The sequence below is a fragment of the Chiloscyllium plagiosum genome, unplaced genomic scaffold (genome assembly GCF_037043375.1).
Source record: "Chiloscyllium plagiosum isolate Xiang-an unplaced genomic scaffold, Cpla_swu_hap1 HiC_scaffold_6, whole genome shotgun sequence".
Taxonomy (NCBI): Eukaryota; Metazoa; Chordata; class Chondrichthyes; order Orectolobiformes; family Hemiscylliidae; genus Chiloscyllium; species Chiloscyllium plagiosum.
The window spans coordinates 206,851-230,726 of record NW_028270144.1 but is presented as its reverse complement, the minus strand read 5'-3'; the positions used below and the strand labels follow the sequence as shown (position 1 = coordinate 230,726).

General features: G+C 42.9%; 1 protein-coding gene across 2 annotated transcripts in view; it reads right to left on the bottom strand.

Moving 5' to 3' along the window:
* The window catches only part of arhgap42a (Rho GTPase activating protein 42a), a 381,038-nt gene that overhangs the window by 225,076 nt on the left and 132,086 nt on the right, over nt 1-23,876 (bottom strand). The gene's annotated exons all lie outside the window — the stretch shown is intronic.

Sequence of the window (23,876 nt, the reverse complement as noted above, 5' to 3'; positions counted from 1 at the left end):
GCTGCTAGACTGCCTGAGTTTCTTCAATACACCCTGTTTTTAATTAGAGAGAGATTTTTAAGTTGGCTATAGTATACATGATGTGAAAAGGTGGCTTATATTAACATTTGATTTCAACCAATTCTGTACAACAATAGAACAGCAGTTGCTCACAAAGCTGATTCTACCATTCAATTAGATCATATCAATTCATATCTTAATTCCATTTACTTGCCTTTGAAAAATAAACAGTCGAAGAGTGTGGTGCTGGAAAAGCACAGCTGGTCAGGCAGCATCTGAGGAGCAGGAGAATCAACATTTCGAACATAAAGCCCTTCATCAGGAATGAGGCTTGTGGGCCTAGGTGACTGTCAAATAAATTGGGAGAGGGGTGGGGTTGGGGGAAGGTAGCTAGGAAGGCGATAGGTAGATGAAGGTGGGGGTGAAAGTGTTAGGTAAGAGAGGAGGATGGAGCAGATAGGTGGGAAGGAAGATGGACAGGTAGGACTGTTCAAGAGGGCGGTGCTAAGCTGGAAGGTTGGGACTGGGATGTGGTGAGGGAAGGAGAAATGAGGAAACTGTTGAAATCCACATTGATCCCATATGGTTGTAGGGTCCCAAGGCAGACGATGAGGCGTTCTCCCTCCAGGCATCAAATGATTAGGATTTGTCAATAGAGGAGGCCCAAGACCTGCATGTCCTTGGTGGAGTGAGAGGGGGAGTTAAAGTGTTCAGCCACAGGGCAATGGGGTTGGTTCGTGTGGGGAAAACCTGTGCCTACACCTCCCCCCTCACTTCCGTCCAAGGCCCCAAAGGATCCTTCCATATCCAACAGAAATTTTCCTGTACTTCCACAAGTGTCATCTACTGTATCCATTGCACCTGATGTGGTCTCTTCTACATTGGGGAGACAGGACACCAACTTGCGGATCATTTCAGAGAACATATCTGGGACACCCACAGTAACCAACCCCACCACCCTGTAGTTGAACGCTTTAACTCCCCTTCCCACTCCGCCAAGGGCAAGTAAGTATTGGGCCTTCTCCATCGCCAAACCCTAACCACCCGATGTCTGGAGGGAAAATGTCTCATCTTCTGCCTTGGGACCCTCCAACCACACAGGATCAATGTGGATTTCATCAGTTTCCTCATTTCCTCTCCTCCCACCACATCCCAGTCCCAACCTTCCAACTTGGCACTACCCTCTTGAACTGTCCTATCTGCCCATCTTCCTTCCCACCTATCCGCTCCACTCTCCTCTCCAACCTATCACCTTCACCTGCACCTTCATCAACCTATCGCCTTCCCAGCTACCTTCCCCACACACCCCCCTACCATTTATCGCTCAGTCCCCTTGACCCACAAGCCTCATTCCTGATGAAGGACTTATGCCCGAAACGTCGATTTTCATGCTCCGTGGATGCCGCCTGCCCGGCTGTGCTTTTCTACCACCACACTCTTAGACTCTGATCTCCAGTATCTGCTGTCCTCACTTTCTCCTAGTTGAAAAATAAACACTCAACATCTTTACTGAATAAAAATCTGTGTGTATTGTCAAATACTTCGATAAAACAGAGTTGACACCCCTGGAGCAGATATTGCTGGAGATTTCAACGCATGATTCTGTATCCAACTTCTCAAAAATGCCAGTGAGAAAAAAGTCTCACATTAGAGATGGGAATTTTAACGCCACTGTTGTTAGAGCTACACCACCCATTCCCTGTAACACTAAGCTTCACTAACTCTCAGTATTCGTTTTTAACTGAATCAACAAAATGTTTAAGAAAAATGCAAATTAGAACCACCTTTTTAAATGATCGTATGAAATTTGTTCTGAATTTTCTATGATAGTCCCTAAGAGATTAATCTCCGTTCCTGATCGAGGAAATCCTGGGAAGTTGAATACCCTTTTATGAAAGCCTGGAAAGTAGCTGTTCCCATTACTGATGACACAAATAACATGCAGTTCAGGTTTTGAAGCAACATCATCAATTTCGATGGTGTATTATTCAAAAGAAACATTGTTTTAAAAGAAATACTTGTAAAATATGAATTAGATTACAAAATACCAAACAGATGAGAACCTTGTAAGAGGTCATCCTCAAAAGACACAATCATTCATATGAAAATGATTACTACTAAAGCAATTTCCCACATATTGTTCAGAAATATCTCCTTGCAAATGTCTCAATATGCTGTTATTTATATGAAATATCTATTCTGATTATCTGCTGCACTGAAGTCGTTTTCCCATGCAAGTATTTTTAGTTTGCACAGAGAAAAGGGGAGAAAAGAAAAGAATAGTGAAATCCCTGTGGATCATATGCTTTCAACAGAAGCCAAGTATCCTGAGTATTTTACTTCATTCCCTAGACAATTCCCTACATCGTATGATTTCAAGCACTTACGACACAACTATTAAAGTCTAACATGAAAACGTGTAATAAAAGCAAATACTGCAAGAGTTGGAAATCTAACACAAAAACAGGAAGCGCTGAAAATGCACAAAGTTCTGAAAGAGAAACATAGGTAATGTTTTGAACAGATTACAACTATTCTTATAATATTTAAAAGGCATCTGATTGGGTTTATGTGTAGGAAGGGGTTAAAGGGATATGGACCAAATGTTAGCAAATGGGACTGGATTAATTTAGGATAGCTGGTCGGCATGAACAAGTTGGACCAAAGGGTCTGTTTCCGTGCTTTACAGCTCTATGACTTTTCTTCAGAAAATACTTATATTTTCTGCTCAAAAGGAATGTTCACTTTACTTCCCTCTCACCAGAAAAATAAGTGAGGACCTGATTTATTGCCTTTACTCACTCATAAATTGGTGACTATTATATTAGATACTTCCAGTTGATCTGAAAACAAATTCTTACAAAAGTGCCTCAATACCAGCAGCTGTGAAGACCACACTTGATTCCTTTCAAATCATCACAGGTAACTTTGAACTAACGTAACCAATTTGCTTTAAGATGCAAAACAGAAATGACAGGTGAGATAAATGAAGTAAAGTTCAGGAAAAGTAATGCAACAAAAGATCATTATACATAACTACATGAATTTCCAGAACCTGCCCTTGCAAAACCCACTATGAATGAATTCAATATCTTGATGCTGTCTAATTCAAGCTGCTTTATTTGCATTTGAATTTTAGTCATTGTCAATGATTCTGATTATATTCCTGGCAATTTTAAGTGCTGGAAATGTGTTGCTGGAAAAGCGCAGCAGGTCAGGCAGCATCCAGGGAACAGGAGAATCGACGTTTCGGGCATAAGCCCTTCTTCAGAATTTTAAGTGCTGACCTACCACTGCAAATACTTCCCTTTTCCTCATGGACAAAGGCAACCCAAATTCAACTTGTCACTAAAACAAAAGGCTTTGTCTCACTCGCCTTCTGTAAACCAACCCAAGCGATTCTTCCTAACCCAAAAAACTCTTAACCACTGAAAGAGCCATTATTACACAAGGCACTACCTCTTTAAAACAAACTAATGCAACATCTGAGAAGAGAACACCAACACGCACCACTTGGTGTCTTTGAGCCCATTAACTCTAAACCCAACCTGTACCAAGCAGGATTACTTGCATGCCAAACGGCATAAGCAGCAAGCGATAGACAGAGCTAGGTGATTGCACAACCGTAGCCATACACAAGTTATTTTGTTAAGAGAAATTGAATAAATATCACATCTGGCAAAACACTCTGATGGAGGAACACTCGCACTATGTTAGCAGCAGTATCGGTAATAGATGCCATTTCTTATGTGTCAAGACGAAATTTCAGTTAAGCATTTGATAAGGTTCCCCGCGGTAGGCTATTGCACAAAATACGGAGACATGAGATTGAGGGTGATTGAAGAAGCAACAGAAATGCAGAGTACTGGGGTAATGGTAAGATTCTTGGTAGTGCAGATGAGCAGAGAGATCTCTATGTCCAGGTACATAGATCCCTGAAAGTTATCACCCAGGTTGATAGGGTTGTTAAGAAGGCATATAGTGTGTTAGCTTTTATTGGTAGAAGGATCGAGTTTCGGAGCCACGAAGTCATGCTGCAGCTGTGCAAGACTCTGATGTGGCCACACTTGCAGTATTGCGTACAGTTCTGGTCACCCCATTATAGGAAGGAGGTGGAAGCATTGGAAAGGGTGCAGAGGAGATTTACTAGGATGTTGCCTGGTATAGTGGGAAGGTCTTATGAGAAAAGGCCAAGGGACTTAGGCTATTTTCATTCGACACAAGAAGGTTGAGAGGTGACATAATTGAAACATTTCAGATAATCAGAGGGTCAGATAGGGTGGACAGTGAGAGCCTTTTACCTTGGATGGTGATGGCTAACATGAGGGGACATGGTTTTAAATTGAGGGGTAATAGATATAAGACAGATGTCAGAGGTAGTTTCTTTACTCAGAGAGTAGGAGGGGCATGGAATGCACTGCCTGCAACAGCAGTAGCCTCACCAACTTTAAGGGCATTTAAATGGTCATTGGATAGACGTATGGATGAGAATGGAATAGTGTAGGATAGATGGGCTTCAGATTGGTTCCACAGGTCGGCGCAACATTGAGGGCTGAAGAGCCTGTACTGCATTGTAACATTCTATTTTCTATGAAACACATGCCTGAACTTATTCTCACAATTATGCCTGCTACAGAGATCTGCAACATATCAGATGCCAGACTTCAGCTAATTCAATCCACATAGAGACAAAGAGTTCTGAAGAAGGGTCACTGAATCCAAAAAGTTAACTTTGATTGCTCATCACAGATACGTCAGATCTGCTGAGATTTTCCAGTAATTTCTGGTTTTGTTAGTCATAGAATTATATAGCACAAAAACAGACCCTTCAGTCCAACTCATCCGTACCAACCAGGTATCCTAATCTGATCTAATCTGATTTGCCAGCATTTGGACAATGTCCCTCTAAACCCTTCCTATTCATATACCAATCCAGATTCCATTTAAATGTTGTAGCAATTCAAGAAGGCACACAAGCTTCTCAAAGGAAACTAGGGATGAGTGATAAATGCTATTGAGCACGTGTCACCTATATCCATGGGTAAATCAATAAGTGCTATGAACAATAACAAATATTGTTGCAACAGGTAAAATACACTATTAGAGGCAACAACAACACTTAATGGAAATATCCAGGTCAGTCAACTCACTTGGAGACAGATTATGACAATGGCACATAGCTCCTTCATCTGCACTACTGTCCCCCAGCTAAGCTCCAATTTTCTGTTTTTTTTACAATTGAGCTTTAACCTCCCTGCCAGGTCTAATGTGTTCACTGCTGAAGTGAGATCTAGTTACTATGATCTATTAGCTCCTTGCTTGATCCATTCCAGTCAGACTGTCCTTGCATTGTCCCATTCCTACATGCTCCAACACGTTTCTCTCCAGCAGCTGTTTTCCTTGCAGCTTGCTGAAGCATCAGGGAGCTTTGCTTAAGAAGCACTCAAGTTTACATTGTTTTCTTTTCCTCTTATCTGACAGGGGGAGGGAGATGGTGGGGCCCTAAGCAGTAGTGAGACAAGATAGAAGGTTGAGGCTGGTACAGAAGTTAAAGAGCTGGAAATGTGTTGCTGGAAAAGCGCAGCAGGTCAGGCAGCATCCAAGGAACAGGAGAATCGACGTTTCAGGCATAAGCCCTTCTTCAGGAATGAGGAAAGTGTGCCCAGCAGGCTAAGATAAAAGGGATGGAGGAGGGACTTGGGGGAGGGGCGTTGGAAATGCAATAGGTGGAAGGAGGTCAAGGTGAGGGTGATAGGCCGGAGTGGGGTGGGGGCGGAGAGGTCAGGAAGAAGATTGCAGGTTAGGAAGGCGGTGCTGAGTTCGAGGGATTTGACTGAGACAAGGTGGGGGGAGGGGAAATGAGGAAACTAGAGAAATCTGAGTTCATCCCTTGTGGTTGGAGGGTTCGGAGGCGGAAGATGAGGCGCTCTTCCTCCAACCGTCGTGTTGTTGTGGTCTGGTGATGGAGGAGTCTAAGAACCTGCACGTCCTTGGTCGAGTGGGAGGGGGAGTTGAAGTGTTGAGCCACGGGGTGGTTGGGTTGGTTGGTCCGGGTGTCCCAGAGGTGTTCTCTGAACCGTTCTGCAAGTAGGCGGCCTGTCTCCCCAATATAGAGGAGGCCACATCGGGTGCAGCGGATGCAACAGATGATGTGTGCGGAGGTGCAGGTGAATTTGTGGCGGATATGGAAGTATCCCTTGGGGCCTTGGAGGGAAGTAAGGGGGGAGGTGTGGGCACAAGTTTTGCATTTCTTGCGGTTGCAGGGGAAGGTGCCGGGAGTGGAGGTTGGGTTGGTGGGGGGTGTGGACCTGACGAGGGAGTCACGGAGGGAGTGGTCTTTTCGGTACGTTGATAGGGGAGGGGAGGGAAATATATCCCTGGTGGTGGGGTCCATTTGGAGGTGGTGGAAATGACGGCGGATGATCCACTGTACATGGAGGTTGGTGGGGTGGTAGGTGAGGACCAGTGGGGTTCTGTCCTGGTGGCGGTTGGAGGGGCGGGGCTCAAGGGCGGAGGAGCGGGAAGTGGAAGAGATGCGGTGGAGGGCATCGTCGACCACGTCTGGGGGGAAATTGCGGTCATTGAAGAAGGAGGCCATCTGAGTTGTACGGATTTGGAACTGGTCCTCCTGGGAGCAGATGCGGCGGAGACGAAGGAATTGGGAATATGGGATGGCATTTTTACAGGGGGCAGGGTGGGAGGAGGTGTAGTCGAGGTAGCTGTGGGAGTCGGTCGGTTTATAGTAAATGTCCATGTTGATTCGGTCGCCCGAGATAGAAATGGAAAGGTCTAGGAAGGGGAAGGAGGAGTCTGAGACGGTCCAGGTGAATTTGAGGTCGGAGTGGAAGGTGTTGGTAAAGTGGATGAACTGTTCAACTTCCTCGTGGGAGTACAAGGCAGCGCCGATACAGTCATCGATGTAGCGGAGGAAAAGGTGGGGGGTGGTGCCAGTGTAGCTCCGGAAGATGGACTGTTCCACAAATCCTACGAAGAGGCAGGCATAGCTGCTAATTTAATCTAAAAAGTGAGATAACAGAGTTTTACATAAATTCATGCAGCTTTTGAGCTCAGAGTTCTACATGAATGTATGCAGTTTTTGAGCAAAGTGCAATGTAACTCTGCAAGTACAAAAAAATTCACCACACAAAATATATGTGTGCGTGTGGGTCTTTGTCTTCTGTGTGTGTGTCTGTCTGGGTGGGGTTGTGAGTGTGAGAAAGTGTGTGTGTGTGTGTGTGTGTGTGTGTGTGTGTGTGTGTGTGTGTGTGGTGAGTGTCTTAAGTCTGTGAGGGGGTGCATGTGTGGGAGAGTGTCTGTGTGCGCGTCTGTGTGCGCGTCTGTGTGCGCGTCTGTGTGTACCTGTGTCCGTGTGTATGTGAGTGTGTGTGTGTGTGCGCGCAGTGCAATGGTGATCACCTGTAATGTGACATGAACCCAAAGTCCCGGTTGACGCCCTCCCTATGGGTACCGAACTTAGCTATCAGCCTCTGCTCAGCCACTTTCCTCTGCTGCCTGTCCCGAAGTCCACCTTGGATGATGGTCACTTTGGGAGGTGGACTTCGGGACAGGCAGCAGAGGAAAGTGGCCGAGCAGAGGCTAATAGCTAAGTTCCATAGGGAGGGCCTCAACCGGGACCTTGGGTTCATGTCACATTACAGGTGATCACCATTGCACTACACACACACACACACACAGATATTCCGACAGACACACACTCTCGCATACACACAGACGCGCATACAGACACCCACACCCACAGGTGGTGGAACTCAAATTCAATAAATATCTAGAATCAAGAATCTAATGATGACTATGAGTCAATTGTCAAAAATAAAAACCCTTCTGGTTCACTAACATTCTTCAGGAAAGAAAATTGCCATTATGGGCAGCATGGTGGCACAGTGGTTAGCACTGCTGCCTTACAGCGCCAGAGACCCGGGTTCAATTCCCACCTCAGGCAACTGTCTGTGTGGAGTTTGCACATTCTCCCCGTGTCTGCATGGGTTTCCTCCCACAGTCACAAAGATGTGCAGGTTAGGTGAATTGGCAATGCTAAATTGTCCCATAGTGTTAGGTGCATTAGTCAGAGGGAAATGGATCTGGGTGGGTTGCTCTTTGGAGGGTCGGTGTGGACTTGTTGGGCCTGTTTCCCCACTGTAGGGAATCTAATCTAATCAAAGTGTATCCTAGACACTGTGGGAAGCTAGGAGGCAAATTGAGTGGCCCCTAGCAGAGAAACTTGTACCAATGACAGCCACAAGTGAGGTGCCAGAAAATTGGAGGACGGCTAATGTTGTGCCTTTATTGAAGAAAGGCTGTAATTTAAAGCCAGGGAACTACAGACTGGTGAGCCTGATATCAGTAGTGGGTAAGTTGTTGGAGGGGATTCTGAAAGACAGGATCTACATGAATTCAGAAAAGCAAGGACTGATATTATATAGTCAGAATGGTTTTGAGCATGGGAAATCATGTCTCACAAACTTGCTTTGAGTTTTTGAAGAGGTGACCAAGAAGATAATTGTCTACATGGACTTTAGCAAGGCCTTTGACAAGGTTCCACATGATAGACTGGTTAATAAGGTTGAAAGTATCATGCTAGAAAAGCACAGCAGGTCAGGCAGCATCTGAGGAGCAAGAGAATCGACATATTGGGTATAAACCCTTCATCCTGATGAAGGGCTTATGCTCAAAATATCAATTATCTTGCTCCTCGGATGTTGCCTGACCTGCTGTGCTTTTCCAGCACCACACTCTCGACTCTGATCTCCAACATCTGCTTGTCACTTTCTCCTGGTTAATAAAGTTAGATCACTTGAGATCCAGGGAGAGCTAGCCATTTGGATATAAAACTGATTTGATGGTAGGAAACAGAGTAGCAGTAGAGGGTTCTTGTTCATACGGGAGGTTTGCGACCAGTGGTGTGCCACAAGGATCAGCACTGGGTCCACTGTTGTTTATTATTTATATAAATGATTTGGATAAGAATGAAGGAAGCACGGTTATTAAGTTTGTGGATGACACAAAAATTGGAGGTTTAATCAACAGTGAAGAAGGTTATCTAAGAGTGCAATGGGATCTTGATCAACTGGGCCTGTGGGCCGAGAAGTGGTAGATGGATTATAATTTGGATAAATGCGAGGTGTTGCATTTTTAAAAAACAAACAAGGGCAGGACTTCTACAGCTAGTGGTAGGGACCTGGGTATGTTGATACATAGTATCATGAAAGTGGTAGACAGGGTGGTGAAGGGGGCATTTGGCATATCTGCCAGCATTGGTCAGAGCACTGACTACAGGAGTTGGAACGTTATGTTATGACTGTAAAAGACATTGGTAAAGCCACATTTGGAATACTGCACGCAATTCTGAATGCTTTGCAATAGGAAGGATGTTATTAAACTGGTAACGGTGCAAATAAGATTGACAAGGATGTTACCAATACTGGAGGATTTGAGTTATAAGGATAGGCTGGATAGACTGATACTTTTTTTCCCCTGGAATGTAGGAGGTTGAGAGGTGACTTTATACAGTTATATCTAAACTGCTCCCACTCAGCAGCTCTGTTGTATTTTTTCTGGCCAATTTTTGTGCCTCTTCCTGGGCCTAATACTATCTCTAATATGTAAGCCATGGTCAGGCCACCCATCCCACTTTACTTTTGTGCCTGACAGGAATAAATAACTAACCAAAGAATTCCAGATGCTGGAAAGCAGAAACAAAATCAGAAATTACTGGAAAAGCTCAGTAGATTTAGAGGCACCTGTGGAGAGAAAGCCGAGTTAATGTTAACTAAGGAATGTTAATGGAGGAAATAACAATTGTTACAGTGCTTTCTGAATGTCTTTCATTTCCTTTCCACTGTCACCCTTTTGGGTAATATTGCCCAATCCATCAGAACCAACTTGAGCCTCAAAGCATCACAGTTTCCTCTATTCAGACCTCTATTTCAGACTCTAGTCTCAGAATCAACTAGTCACTCTCCATCCTGATGAAGAATTCCATCATATTATGGTCACTTATTGCCAAGAGGTACCACACAACTCGACTGCCAATTATTCCTTTCTCATTACACGATACCCAGTCTGGGATGGACTGTTCTCCAGTTGGCTCCTCAACTTAGTAGTCTAGAAAACTATCCTCTTTACATTCCAGGAACTCCTTCTCCATTCTCGTGGATAGATGAGGGACAGGAATGGCTGTTGGAGGTTCCTGGTTACAGGTGTTTCAGTAAGATTAGGGAGGGTGGGAAAAAAGGAGGGGGGTGGCATTGCTAATTAGAAATGGTATAACGGCTGCAGAAAGGAAGTTTGAGGGGGATCTGCCTCTGGAGGTAGTATGGGCTGAAGTCAGAAATAGGAAAGGTGCAGTCACCTTGTTGGGTGTTTACTATAGGCCCCCCAATAGCAGCAGAGATGTGGAGAAACAGATTGGGAAACAGATTTTGGAAAGGTGCAGAAGCCACAGGGTCGTAGTCATGGGCGACTTCAACTTCCCAAATATTGATTGGAAGCTCTTTAGATCAAGTAGATTGGATGGGGCGGTGTTTGTGCAGTGTGTCCAGGAAGCTTTTCTAACGCAGTATGTAGATTGTCCAACCAGAGGGGAGGCCATATTGGATTTGGTACTCGGTAATGAACCGGGACAAGTGGTGGGCTTGTTAGTGGGTGAACATTTTGGTGATGGTGACCACAATTCTGTGACTTTCACCTTGGTTATGGAGAGAGATAGGTGCGCACAACAAGGTGGATTTTATAATTGGGGGAAGGGAAATTACGATGCTGTAAGGCAGGATTTGAGGAGCATACGTTGGGAGCATAGGCTGTCAGGGAAGGATGTGGTGGAAATGTGGAACTTTTTCAAAGAGCAGATACGACGTGTCCATGATATGTATGTACCTATCAGGCAGGAAAGAAATGGTCGTGTGAGGGAGCCTTGGTTGACGAGAGAGGTTGAATGTCTGGTAAAGAGGAAGAAGGAGGCTTACATAAGGTTGAGGAAACAGGATTCAGACAGAGCAGTGGAGGGATACAGGATAGCCAGAAGGGACCTGAAGAAAGGGATTAGGAGAGCTAAGAGAGGGCATGAAAAATCGTTGGCGGATAGGATCAAGGATAACCCCAAGGCATTTTATGCGTATGTGAGAAACCTGAGAATGACGAGAACGAGGGTAGGTCCGATCAAGGACAGTAGTGGGAGACTGTGTATTGAGTCGGAAGAGATAGGAGAGGTCTTGAACAAGTACTTCTCTTCAGTATTTACGAACGAGAGGGACCGTATTGTAGAAGAGGAGAGTGTGAAATGGACTGGTAAGCTTGAAGAGATACCTGTTAGGAAGGAAGATGTGTTGGACATTTTGTACAACTTGAGGATAGACAAGTCCCCCGGGCCTGACGGGATATATCCTAGGATTATGTGGGAAGCAAGAGAGGAAATTGCAGTACCGTTGGCAATGATCTTCTCGTCTTCACTGGCAACGGGGGTGGTACCAGGGGACTGGAGAGTAGCGAATGTTGTGCCCCTGTTCAAAAAAGGGAATAGGGATAACCTCGGGAATTACAGGCCTGTTAGTCTTACTTCTGTGGTAGGCAAAGTAATGGAAAGGGTACTGAGGGATAGGATTTATGAGTATCTGGAAAGACACTGCTTGATTAGGGACAGCCAGCACGGATTTGTGAAGGGTAGGTCTTGCCTTACAAGTCTTATTGAATTCTTCGAGGAGGTGACCAAGCATGTGGATGAGGGTAGAGCAGTGGATGTAGTGTACATGGATTTTAGTAAGGCATTTGATAAGGTTCCCCATGGTAGGCTTATGCGGAAAGTCAGGAGGCATGGGATAGAGGGAAATTTGGCCAATTAGATAGAAAACTGGCTAACCGGTCGAAGGCAGAGAGTGGTGGTAGATGGTAAATATTCAGCCTGGAGCCCAGTTACAAGTGGAGTTCCGCAGGGATCAGTTCTGGGTCCTCTGCTGTTTGTAATTTTTATTAATGACTTAGATGAGGGAGTCGAAGGGTGGGTCAGTAAATTTGCAGATGATACGAAGATAGGTGGAGTTGTGGACAGTGAGGAGGGCTGTTGTCGGCTGCAGAGAGACTTAGATATGATGCAGAGCTGGGCTGAGGAGTGGCATATGGAGTTCAAACCTGCCAAGTGTGAGGTTGTCCATTTTGGAAGAACAAATAAGAATGCGGAATACAGGGTTAATGGTAGGGTTCTTAGCTGGAAATGTGTTGCTGGAAAAGCGCAGCAGGTCAGGCAGCATCCAGGGAACAGGAGAATCGACGTTTCGGGCATAAGCCCTTCTTCAGGAAGGGTTCTTAGTCAGGTGGAGGAACAGAGGGATCTTGGGGTCTATGTACATAGATCTTTGAAGGTTGCCACTCAGGTGGATAGAGTTTGTAAGAAGGCCTATGGAGTATTATCGTTCATTAGCAGAGGGATTGAATTCAAGAGTCGTGAAGTGATGTTGCAGCTGTACAGGACTTTGGTTAGGCCACATTTGAAGTACTGTGTGCAGTTCTGGTCGCCTCACTTTAGGAAAGATGTGGAAGCTTTGGAGAGGGTGCAGAGAAGATTTACCAGGATGTTGCCTGGAATGGAGAGGAAGTCGTACGAGGATAGGTTGAGAGTTCTCGGCCTTTTCTCGTTGGAACGGCGAAGGATGAGGGGTGACTTGATAGAGGTTTATAAGATGATCAGAGGAATAGATAGAGTAGACAGTCAGAAACTTTTTCCCCGGGTACAACAGAGTGTTACAAGGGGACATAAATTTAAGGTGAAGGGTGGAAGGTATAGGGGAGATGTCAGGGGTGGGTTCTTTACCCAGAGAGTGGTGGGGGCATGGAATGCGCTGCCCGTGGGAGTGGTAGAGTCGGAATCATTGGCGACCTTTAAGCGGCATTTGGATAGGTACATGGATGGGTACTTAATCTAGGTTAGAAGTTCGGCACAACATCGTGGGCCGAAGGGCCTGTTCTGTGCTGTATTGTTCTATGTTCTATGTTCTATGCTTTTTTTTCTAATTTGATTTGCACAATCTATATGCAGATTAAAGTCACCAATAATTTCAGATGTTCCTTTATTGCATGTGTTTCATGTTAATGCTATTCCCAACAACACCCTCACATTTTGGGGGTCTATAGAGAACCCTCACTAATGGACTTTTTGGGCCCTTAGTGCTTCTCAGCTCTATCCATATAGACTTCACATTGTCAGAGCTAACATCCTTCCTCACTATTGTGTTAATTTCCTCTTTAATCAGCCATGCAACTCAACAGCCTTTTCCTTTTTGTCTGTCCTTCCTAAAGATTGAAAATCCCTAGATTTTCAGTTCCCATCCCTTGTCACCATGCAGTCTTTGTAATCTAGAAGAACATAAGAACTAGGAGTAGGAGCAGGAGTAGGCCATCCGGCCCTTTGAGCCTGCTCCGCCATTCATAAGATCATGGCTGATGTTTTTGTGGTCTCAGTTTCACTTACCCACCCTTGCACCATAACCCTTAATGCCCTTACTGTTCAAAAAATTATCTACCTTAACTTTAAAAGCATTCAATGAGGAAGCCTCAACTATTTCACTGGGCAGGGAACTGCATAGATTCACAACCCTCTGGGTGAAGAGTTTCCTTTTGAATTCAGTCCTAAATCTGCTCTAATTTTGAGGCTATGCCCTCCTGTCCTAGTTTCACCTGCCAGTGAATACATCCTCTCCACTTCTATCTTATCTATTCCCTTCATAATTTTACATGTTTCTATAAGATCCCCCCTCATCCTTCTAAATTCCAATGAATATAATCCCAATCTACTCAGTCTCTCCTCATAAGCCAACCCCCTCAACTCTGGAATCAATCTAGTGAACCTCCTCTGTACCCCCTCCAGTGCCAGTACATCCTTTCTCAAGTAAGGAGAACAAAACTGCACACAGTACTCCAGGTATGGCCTCATCAGCACCCTATACAGCGGCAACATAACCTCTTTGCTTTTAAACTCAATCCCTTTCACAGTGAAGGACAAAATTCCATTTACCTTCCTAATGACTTGTTGCACTTGCAGACCAACCCTTTGTGATTCATGCACAAGGACACCCAGGTCCCTCAGCATGCTGCAATGTTTTACCATTCAAATAATAGTCCTTTTCACTATTATTCCTACCAAAATGGATGACTTCACATTTATTAACATTGTACTCCATCTGCCAGACCTTTGCCCACTCACTTAAACTACCCATCCCCCTTTGCAAAGTTTCACAGTCCTCTGCACACTTTGCTTTATCACACATCTTCGTGCCATCCACAAACTTTGACACACTACACATGATCCCCAACTCCAAATCATCGATGTAAATTGTGAATAATTGCGGTTCCAACACTGACCCCTGAGGCACACCACCAGTCACTGATTGCAAACCAGAATAGCACTCATTTATTGGGCCAAAGGGCCTGTCTGCATGTGCAGGACTCTATAACTCTATGCAACTTTGAAAGCTCCCTGTGAATTTTGACTACATTTAACAAGAATCACTTACACAACAATAATACTTGATGTAATGAAGAATGAATGAAATATGAAAACCAGCAGATAAAATGGAAAGATAAACAAAGACTCAAACCAGAAACATACCCCAGAGATACCAGACACACAAATCCCCATTCTTCAGTTTTTAGACACAGTACAATAAAAAGCATCTACATGTAATGTAAAAGAAATATTCCAAGTTAAGAAGTGCAAGATGAGATAATTTTAACTATGAAGGAAATCTAGCAGACTCAGCACTTAAATTAAATTAAACAAAAGACATAGAACAAGTTCTGAAAAAAATAAACACGGATCTTGAAAACATTAGTCAGAAGCATCCATCAGTTAGGTGATGCAAGGATATTGTGTGATCTACCAATTGAATTGAATATTTGTAGAATTTTGTATAATTTATACAGTTTGACAAAACATCAGATCAGTAAGCTCCCTTGAAAGGTCTTAACACTGAGGAGAAAGATGAAGGAAGGAATTGTTCTTTTTTAAGTGTGGGGGTGAACATGTTAGGTGCAACTAACATACCATTGAAACAACTCATTCAATCACCCACCCATCAATTCATTTAAGGACCAGCAAGCTAGTGTTGCAAGGTTTTTTTGGTGAATCCCAGGTCAAGGTGTTGGCCCTTCTGACCAACTCAAGGGAAAGGAAAATTGTATCCTTTGATTTCAGTGTTTATCTTCATCACATTCTAAAAAGGAACTAAAACATGATTATTTCAAACAATGTTAGTCCAAAAAAATCTAAGCAATGTATTCGCTAATATAAATGAAGGATTAAATTGATCAAATAGTTTTGACAAGAGCAGAATACCACCTCTCCTCCCAATCTACAATATTATCCAAACTTCCCTTACCAATCATTTAAGAAAAACGTACACACAATTGCACTATAAACTATTTTGCAAGGAATTATTAAAGACCCCTCTTCACAGGCAGCCCTTTAGGGCGACTTAATTGAAGATGGTTTAATTCCACGCCAGTGCAGGAGATCTGAGGTGGTGATTAGTCCAATGCACAACTAACAGGTTCTACCATATTTGAGACCAGTAATGCTTGCAGGATCCAACAGATAGGTTTGCTTTCTCTGTCTGATGCTTTTGATTTCCATGACAACAAAGTTTCTCAATTTCATAAGATGCATGACCTCTTCAAGAATGCTTTGAGAATATCCCTGAAGCATTTCCACTATCTTACTGAGAGAATCCTGCTGTGATCAAGTTCAGAGCAAAGCAGTTTTTCAAAACTCTGGTGTCAGGCATATGTACAAGCCCCAACCAGTGGAGCTGGCTTTCATCTTGATGATTAGCATGTTGGTGTGGGAGGGTGGTGTTGCTGGACTTGCTGGGATACCAGTTGTAAATTATTTAAGTTTCCGCAGCATATAGGAGTGTGAGGATCACTGCTGTCTGCTTAACCATAATTCTTGTATTTGAAATCCTGGCCCTCACCTAGTGCACAGAAGAGAAACAAGAAAGGAGCTGGTTATGCTACTTGTGGTATCTTACAGACCATCAAATAGGCTACAGTAATCGCACAAGGTTTGTCCAAGATGGTGGCAGAGTAGGATGCTCCAGCCACATCTTCTCTGTCTTGCCCATTCTTTTTCTTTTTCTCTTCTTTATCTTCTTTCCTTGAGTTTTTTTTTAAATTAACTTTTTAACTCACTTGAACATATTCAGAGGAGAATGGAGCATGCAGCTCCTGGAGTGGAGGCCATTATGGGGAGATGAGGACCTTGCGGACTGGAGATGAGGCCCCAGGTTTTAAAGCCCGGTGTGGTCTGAAGGCTCAGCCCAGCGGAGTCTGGTAGCTCAGTCCAGCGTGGTCTGAAGGCTCAGCCTGGCGGAGTCTGGGGGCTCAGCCTGATGTGGTCTGGGGGCTCAGCCCGGTGTGGTCTGGGGGCTCAGCCCGGTGTGGTCTGGGGGCTCAGCCCAGCATGGTCAGGGGCTTAGCCCAGCACAGTTAGGGGGTTCGGTCTGGCGGCATCTGGGGAATCGGCCCAGTGTGGTCTTGGGTTTCGGCCTGTTGTGGTCTGAGGGCTCGGCCTGGTGAGGTCTGGGGGCTCGGCCATGTAGTCTGGGGGCTCGGCCTGGTGCAGTCTGGGGGCTCGGCCTGGTGCAGTCTGGGGGCTCGGCCTGGCGTGGTCTGGGGGCTCGGCCTGGCGTGGTCTGGGGGCTCAGCCAGGTGCGGTCTGGGGGCTCGGCCATGTAGTCTGGGAGCTTGGCCTGGTGCGGTCTGGGGGCTCGGCCTGGTGGCTTGGCTGTGTAGTCTGGGGGCTCGGCCTGGTGTGGTCTGGGGGCTCAGCCTGGTGCGGTCTGGGGGCTCAGCCTGGTGCGGTCTGAGGGCTCGACCGTGTAGTATGGGGGCTCGGCCTGGTGCGGTTTGGGGGGCTCGGCCTGGTGCGGTCTGGGGGCTCGGTCCAGTGTAGTCTGGGGGCTCAGCCATGTCGTCTGGTGGCTCGGCCTGGTGCGGTCTGAGGGCTCAGCCTGGTATGGTCTGGAGGCTCAGCCTGGCGCGGAATGGGGGCTCGACCGGTGTGGTCTGGGGGCTCGACCTGGCGGTGTCAGTAGGCTCGGCCAGATTTGGTCTGGGGGCTCGGCCCAGTGCGGTCTGGGGGCTCGGCCTGGTGTGATCTGGGGGCTTGGCCCAGTGGTATCTGGAGGGTCAGTCCAGTGTGGTCTGGAGAGATTTTGGTTGCTGTTTGAACCATTCGAATTGAACCAATCAATTTAAATTATGACCCAGGTTACTAAAAACCAACCAATTTTGAAATTACTGTTTCACCAACATTAAACCAATGCTGAGGGTATAAAGAAGCAGATATTTTGACGGTTATACAGTGAGACCAACTGCCATCGACAGAGTAACTGCCAACAAAACACTCTCTATCAAAGGTACCTTTCTCATATGAAGCTTCTTTGCAGCAAAAGACCAAGGACGACCCAGGGAGACCGACAGCCAGAGGGAGACAGACACCGACGACAGTCGTTGTGTGGTTTTGAAATTAAGTTGAGGTACTTTTAATTTTGGCTTTGATTGGAACAGTACATTGTTATATAGTTGGAGTCAGATAACAAACATTTAAGAAAAAGGAGGCTTCAGTTGTAAATGGTTGTTGTTTAATGTTCACTTTTAGAGTTAAAGAATAAATTGTTTTTTTTTAAATGTGGAAGTTAGGAGTTCTCTGTCACTCATACTTTAACAGAGTATGGGGTGAAGTGAACTTTTCTGGGTGTTTGCCTAACAGCTTGATTAAACAGCAAGGTAAACATCACTTATAATAAGTGCCACAACCTTGTTTTAAAACAGTCTTTTTTTACAATTTCAGTCCACAATTAAAAATACAAAAACAAAGAGCTACAGACTGGAAGATGTAAACTAGGAGGAGATTCAGTCTGCTCTGCTATTCAACAAGATCATGGTTGATTGAATTACTCCACATTCCCAATTACCCATGTAAATGTTTCACACTCTAGCTTATCAAGAAAGTACCTCCATGTGCCTTAAGAAGGAAGTTCTAAATATTCATGATCCTCTATGAGAAAATAATTTCTCAACTCTTATCTTACATGGGTGACCCTTATCTATAAATAGTGACCCCCTAGTTCTAATCTCCCATATTCAGGTTCTTTAATATATCAAAATTTGAGTCCAATAACTTCTTTGACTTGTGTCTTTTCAATTCTGCCCAAGCCCAGTTCAGCCAGCACTGTCACAGCAGATAGTGATGCCAACACAAGAGTACACACCACTTACATTTTATAACAACATGGAGAATAGACAAACTGTGCTTCAACAAAATGGAGTTAAGGGATGATCAGGTGGCCTCCCTCCTGGTCCACAAAATATGCATGAAACTGCCCAAAGCTGTAAGTAGCAATTTTGTCCAGACAAAAATGCAAACTACCTTTTACCTCTTAACCAGTAAAAATGCTACAAGTCTCTCATGTGGATTTATCAACTACTGTTCTCTAAATGCCAACAGAGATTCTTTGCTATTTCACTAGTTCCTCCCTACTTTTTCCACAAAACTCATCACTTTTTCACCTCTCACTTCAGTTCTGTGACCTCCAAAGGTAACTCTTTTTCTCTCTGCACAGATGCTACCAGACCTGCTGAACTTCTCCAGTATTTTCTCTTTCTAGTCCACACAAATCTAGTGACTGCAGAATAGACACCCACAAAATAGGTGTGAAGAGAAAATAATTTTATCAAAATGAAAAGCAAATTATGAAGATTCAAATCCAATTGAGTGTCAGTGCTAACATAGAGATCATCAATGTAGACAGCTGTAAAGCTAATACTATAGTCTCATGAAGAAACCAGCTTGTAAAAAGAAACATTTCCACAATCATTTTGAGATCATCCATAGAAGTTAATCAGTTTGGGAAAGAAAGAGGCCAGAGAGGGAAGAATCCTGTTAAAGGCAGATAGGAAGGATGTTATGAAACTTAAAAGGATTCAAAGAAGATTTACAAAGGGTTGATGGGTTTGAGCTATAGGGAGAGGCTGAATAGTCTGGGGCTATTTTCCCTGGAGAATCAGAGGCTGAGGGGTGACCTTATAGAGGTTTATAAAATCATGAGGGGCATGGATAGAGTCAATACACAAGGTATTTGCCCTGAGGTGGGCAGTCCAAAACTGGAGGGCATCGGTTCAGGTAGAGAGGGGAAAAATATAAAAGGGACCTATAGGGCAGCTTTTTCATGCAGAGGGTGGTAAGTGTATGGAATGAGCTGAAGAAGGGCCTGTGCCCGAAACGTCGAATCTCCTGTTCCCTGGATGCTGCCTGACCTGCTGTGCTGTTCCAGCAATAAAGTTTCAACTCCTATGGAATGAGCTGCCAGAGGAAGTGGTGTTACAACATTTAAAAGGCATCTGGATGGGTATATGAATAGGAAGAGTTTAGAGGGCTACGGGCCAAGTGCTGGCAGATGGGACTAGATTAACTAAGTATATGTGATCAGCATGGACAAGTTGGACGGAAGGGTCTGTTTCTGTGCTGTGCAGCTCTATGACTCTATAACAGTGAGACTGTCCTTTTCCTTCTGATATTCAGACCACTGCCAGACTTTGATTACAGGGATTCAATTTCACTTCAACTGGAACAAAGTCAAAAACTAGCTTCCTGTTGTCTTCCTCCACTTAAATATATTCAGCTCCTTTACTCTTCCTGTCAAAGTACATAATCTCACACTTCCTCACAATATATCCTGTCAAGGTTTCTCCCACTTACTTAACCTGTCTATATTCCTCCACACTTGCCTTTCCACCTACTTTTGTACCATTCGTCTAAGACCTTTATATATAATTGACTGTGGAGAGTACTGTACACCATTTTGCACTATATTTTGTAACAAAATACACATGACGTAACTAAATCAAATCAAATCAATTTTATGTCTTCTATTATTTAGTCGATCCTCTCTCCATCTAACTTACTGCCTCCAAGACCATAGGCTCTTGTCTTATTAAATAGCCTAATGTGTGGGACCTTATCAAACACCTTCTGAAAATTCAAATATTTTACGTCTCCTGCTTCCTCTGTTACCTCCTCAAAGGATTCCTGTAAATTTGTCAAGCACAATTTCCCCTTCATGAGGCCAGACTGACTCTGCTTGACTTTATCATGTATTTTAAATGCTCTGCTGCTACATTCTATTTAATAGGCTAACATTTTCCTAATAACAGATTTTGTGATAATTGGCCCATATATACTAGTTTTTTGGTCAATGGTAATCCCTTGTTGATACTGCCTATGAAGGTTTCAGTGATGGCAATGTCATTGAATGTCAATGGGAGAATATTAGATTCTCTCTGGCTGGAAATGTTTGATGGAAATGTTACTTGCCACATATCTGGCTGAATGTTATCCAGGTCTACCTATATATTAATACATTCTCAGTAATACAGAGATCAGAGAAGAATCAAGCCATCAGATTTAGAATAGTAAGGATCATGGAGAAACTTGTGTCGTTGGAATGAGATTAAAGTGAACATTGAGCATTCTTGGACCTGCAGGTTGGAGGTGGGGACCCTCAGGAGTGTTGCTGATCAAGATGACGACTATTGTATGCCATTTGTTTATCCTTATCCAATTTAGCATGTGGTACTCATTGGTTAATCCTAATGTTTTACAATGTTAAATTTTACCTAAGATTGGAATGACACCCAATAGCATTTCAATTTAAGCCCACTTCAGTACCCCGATCCCCTCTGAACAGTTTTTTTTAAAACTTCTCTATTATTTTCCTTGCTTCATTGTTGATTAATGTTGGCATTGATTTCAAGATGGTTAGAATACGAGGGCAGGGATGTACTGCTGAGGTTTATTAAGGGTCTGGTCAGACCGCATTTGGAATATTGCAAGCAGTTTGGGCCCTGTAAACAAGGATGGATGTGCTGGAATTGGAGGAGGTCTGAAGGTGGTTCACAAGAATCATTGCGGGGATGAAGGGCTTGTCATATGAGGATCAGTTGAGGACCCTGGGTCTGAACTCAATGGAGTTTAGAAGAATGAGGGGGAATCTCTTTGAAATCTACATAAAACTGAGAGGCCTGGATAGAGTGAGTGTGGAAAAGGTATTCCCACTAGTAGAAGAGATTAAGACCCAAGGGCAGAGCTTCAAAATGAAGGGATGACTGAGATGAGGAGGAATTTCTTCAGCCAGAGTGCGGTGAATCTGTGCAAGTCACTGCTACAAAAGGTTGTCGAGGTCAAGTCACTGGTTATATACAAGTCAACGATAAATAAGTTCTTGATTAGTAAGAGGGTCAAGGGTTACAGGGAGAAGGTAAGAGAATGGGATTGAGAAACTTACTGGCCAAGATCGAATGGCTGAGCAGACTTGATGGGCCAAATGACCGAAATTCTGCTCCTGTAGTCTATGGTCTAATTTTGGCTGAAGCTTAACATTCCACTAAGAAAATATTAGAAACATTGAACATCCAAACCCACATTTAATAGTAAGTTGAACTAATGCCAGCATGGACATTGAACTCCATCCAATAGATTCAATTCTTGTGGTGGGGCGAACAAAATGCCCATATATGTCTACAGCAGCTTCTTTCCAATTTACTATCTCTTGAAAAGAATCTTTCACTCAGTACAGGAGCAGGTATGTTGTCAAAACAAAAAGTATTCACAACTTTAAAAGAAGAACATAAAGCAAAATTATACTTCTCACAACAGAAATCATCCAATTTCTCACTATTTATTCATGGCTATGTGCATTGTCTTAGTTTAAAATTAAAATGCAAGCACAAAAACCTATATTCACCATTTCTAAATGTTTTCCATCTTTTTACATTCTTTCTCTGCACATATACCTTCAACATGATTGTAACAAAAAGACAAAACTGAATGAACTTTAAAAATAAACAGCTGTGTGTAGTTATCCATAAACACACCCTATTGCTAATGTAGTATTAAACAATGGAATTCACAGTGAATCATACTGTACCAAAAGGTTTACACAACCATTAAAGGGCATGTTCTGTAGTCACTGCTTAAATAGATTATCCAAAAATCATATGTGAAAAAAGTTTGGCTGTCTATCTATTGCTTAACTTGATGCTATACTATTCTTTCCAGAATCTTTGTTTTCCATCTCTTTTTGTATAATAGGTAATTTTAGGCTTTATCATTATATATAATTCAAAAGCTAAAGAAAGGCAATACACAATTTCCAATGAGTTTGTTGATGTAGTTACCAGCCCATGAGTTTCTGGTTTATTAAAATGATTAAGAGGAAAATAAAGCTGGCAAGTACAAACAAATATGGCTCATATCTCCATTTGAAATCCAATGTGTTAAAAATGTGTTCAATTAATCTAAACAAAATTAGTTTCAGTATATTTCAATTAAATACAGTTACGAAGAAAAAAGATGCCCAATTTATCTTTTTTTTTGTTAGATTTAGACTGACAAGTTTGTTCTGAGTAATTTTGATTCGAAGTGTAATTTTTGCCACAGAGAATAAGAACTAGATATAGTAGGTTATCATGCTAAAAAGAAAAATACCATTGGTCCTGCAATTTAAAAAGGCACTAGTGAAAAGAAATCTGTAGTTATATAATAATTTACTAAATCACACAAATGCTTCAAAAGACTTCACACACAATTAATCAGAAACATAGTCAAGTTCCTCTCCAAATTCCACACAACCCCAATTTAGGAATACACTGGTAAGCTTTCATCAATCACCAGGTAATTTTCCTGGAATTTTCCACTCAATCAAAACCACTGTAGAAACATTATCATTAGGACCACAATAACCTATAGAGAATGCCTCCACAGCAACCGATATTGGACAATAAATACTGCTTTACTGCTGTTACTCCCATAGTCTTAAGACTTGTTTTTATAGGTATGTGTATTGCACACAAAGATTGTCAAATGATCAGGAAATTAAATAATAAATAAACGACTAATTTATCTATTTTCTGGTGTGTTGATTGACTAGAGAAAGCTTGCTCTTTTTATAGCGACATGAGATCTTTCAAAATCCATCCAAATGTTTTTAGAGGGGACATTCACCGCTGACTAGAGGTTACAAGTTTAACTTCAAATATTTCGATGGGAAAATCTTTTTTCCCATGTACAAAGGTTAATGACTCATGGTTTCATTGAAATTTGTTCCATGTTGTCAAATACAACATAGTTGGGGACCCCTCATTTCTGCAATAGCCCTAGGCTTTATAAACTTGCAAAGGAATAAATCCTAGAATTGCTTGCTTGACAAGCTGCTTTGGAGACAGTGTTAAAACAGAAATCAGTAAATTAAAGTAAGGTTATCTAGAGCCTCAGTACAAAGCATATTTTCATTTGACTTGAATCACTACGTTCCTCACCATTCCACTGAAAAATGTAAATGAGTCCGTTTATCTCTTCAACTGTCATGCCTAACCCCAAAGTATGTCATAAGTGGACTTTAAGAAAACAAAATTTCATAACAAAGTAATTCTATCCTCATTCATTTTGAATACTCTGTAAATAAGATTTTGAACAACTGGCAGAGAATCAAAATAATGCAAAACCTTTCTGTTTTTAAATTTCACTCACAGAAGTTACTTACTTTTCTAGCTATTGTCAACATGGTTAAATAACCCCTGCCCTTTGGTTGATTTTTATTATTCTTTTTAAATATTTTTTTTCCCCATGGAGTGGTAAGAGTTAAGTAAGGATTATAGGTGGCAGACAGATTTTGCAAAATTGACAAACTACAACTATTACTAAATCAGTGAATTTATGAAGCACATTTAATTTAAAGATCTTTCTAAAAGCAACTAAGAAAAACAAATACTGAGCCAAGAAAAGATTAGGAGGAATGGCCCAAGATTGGGAT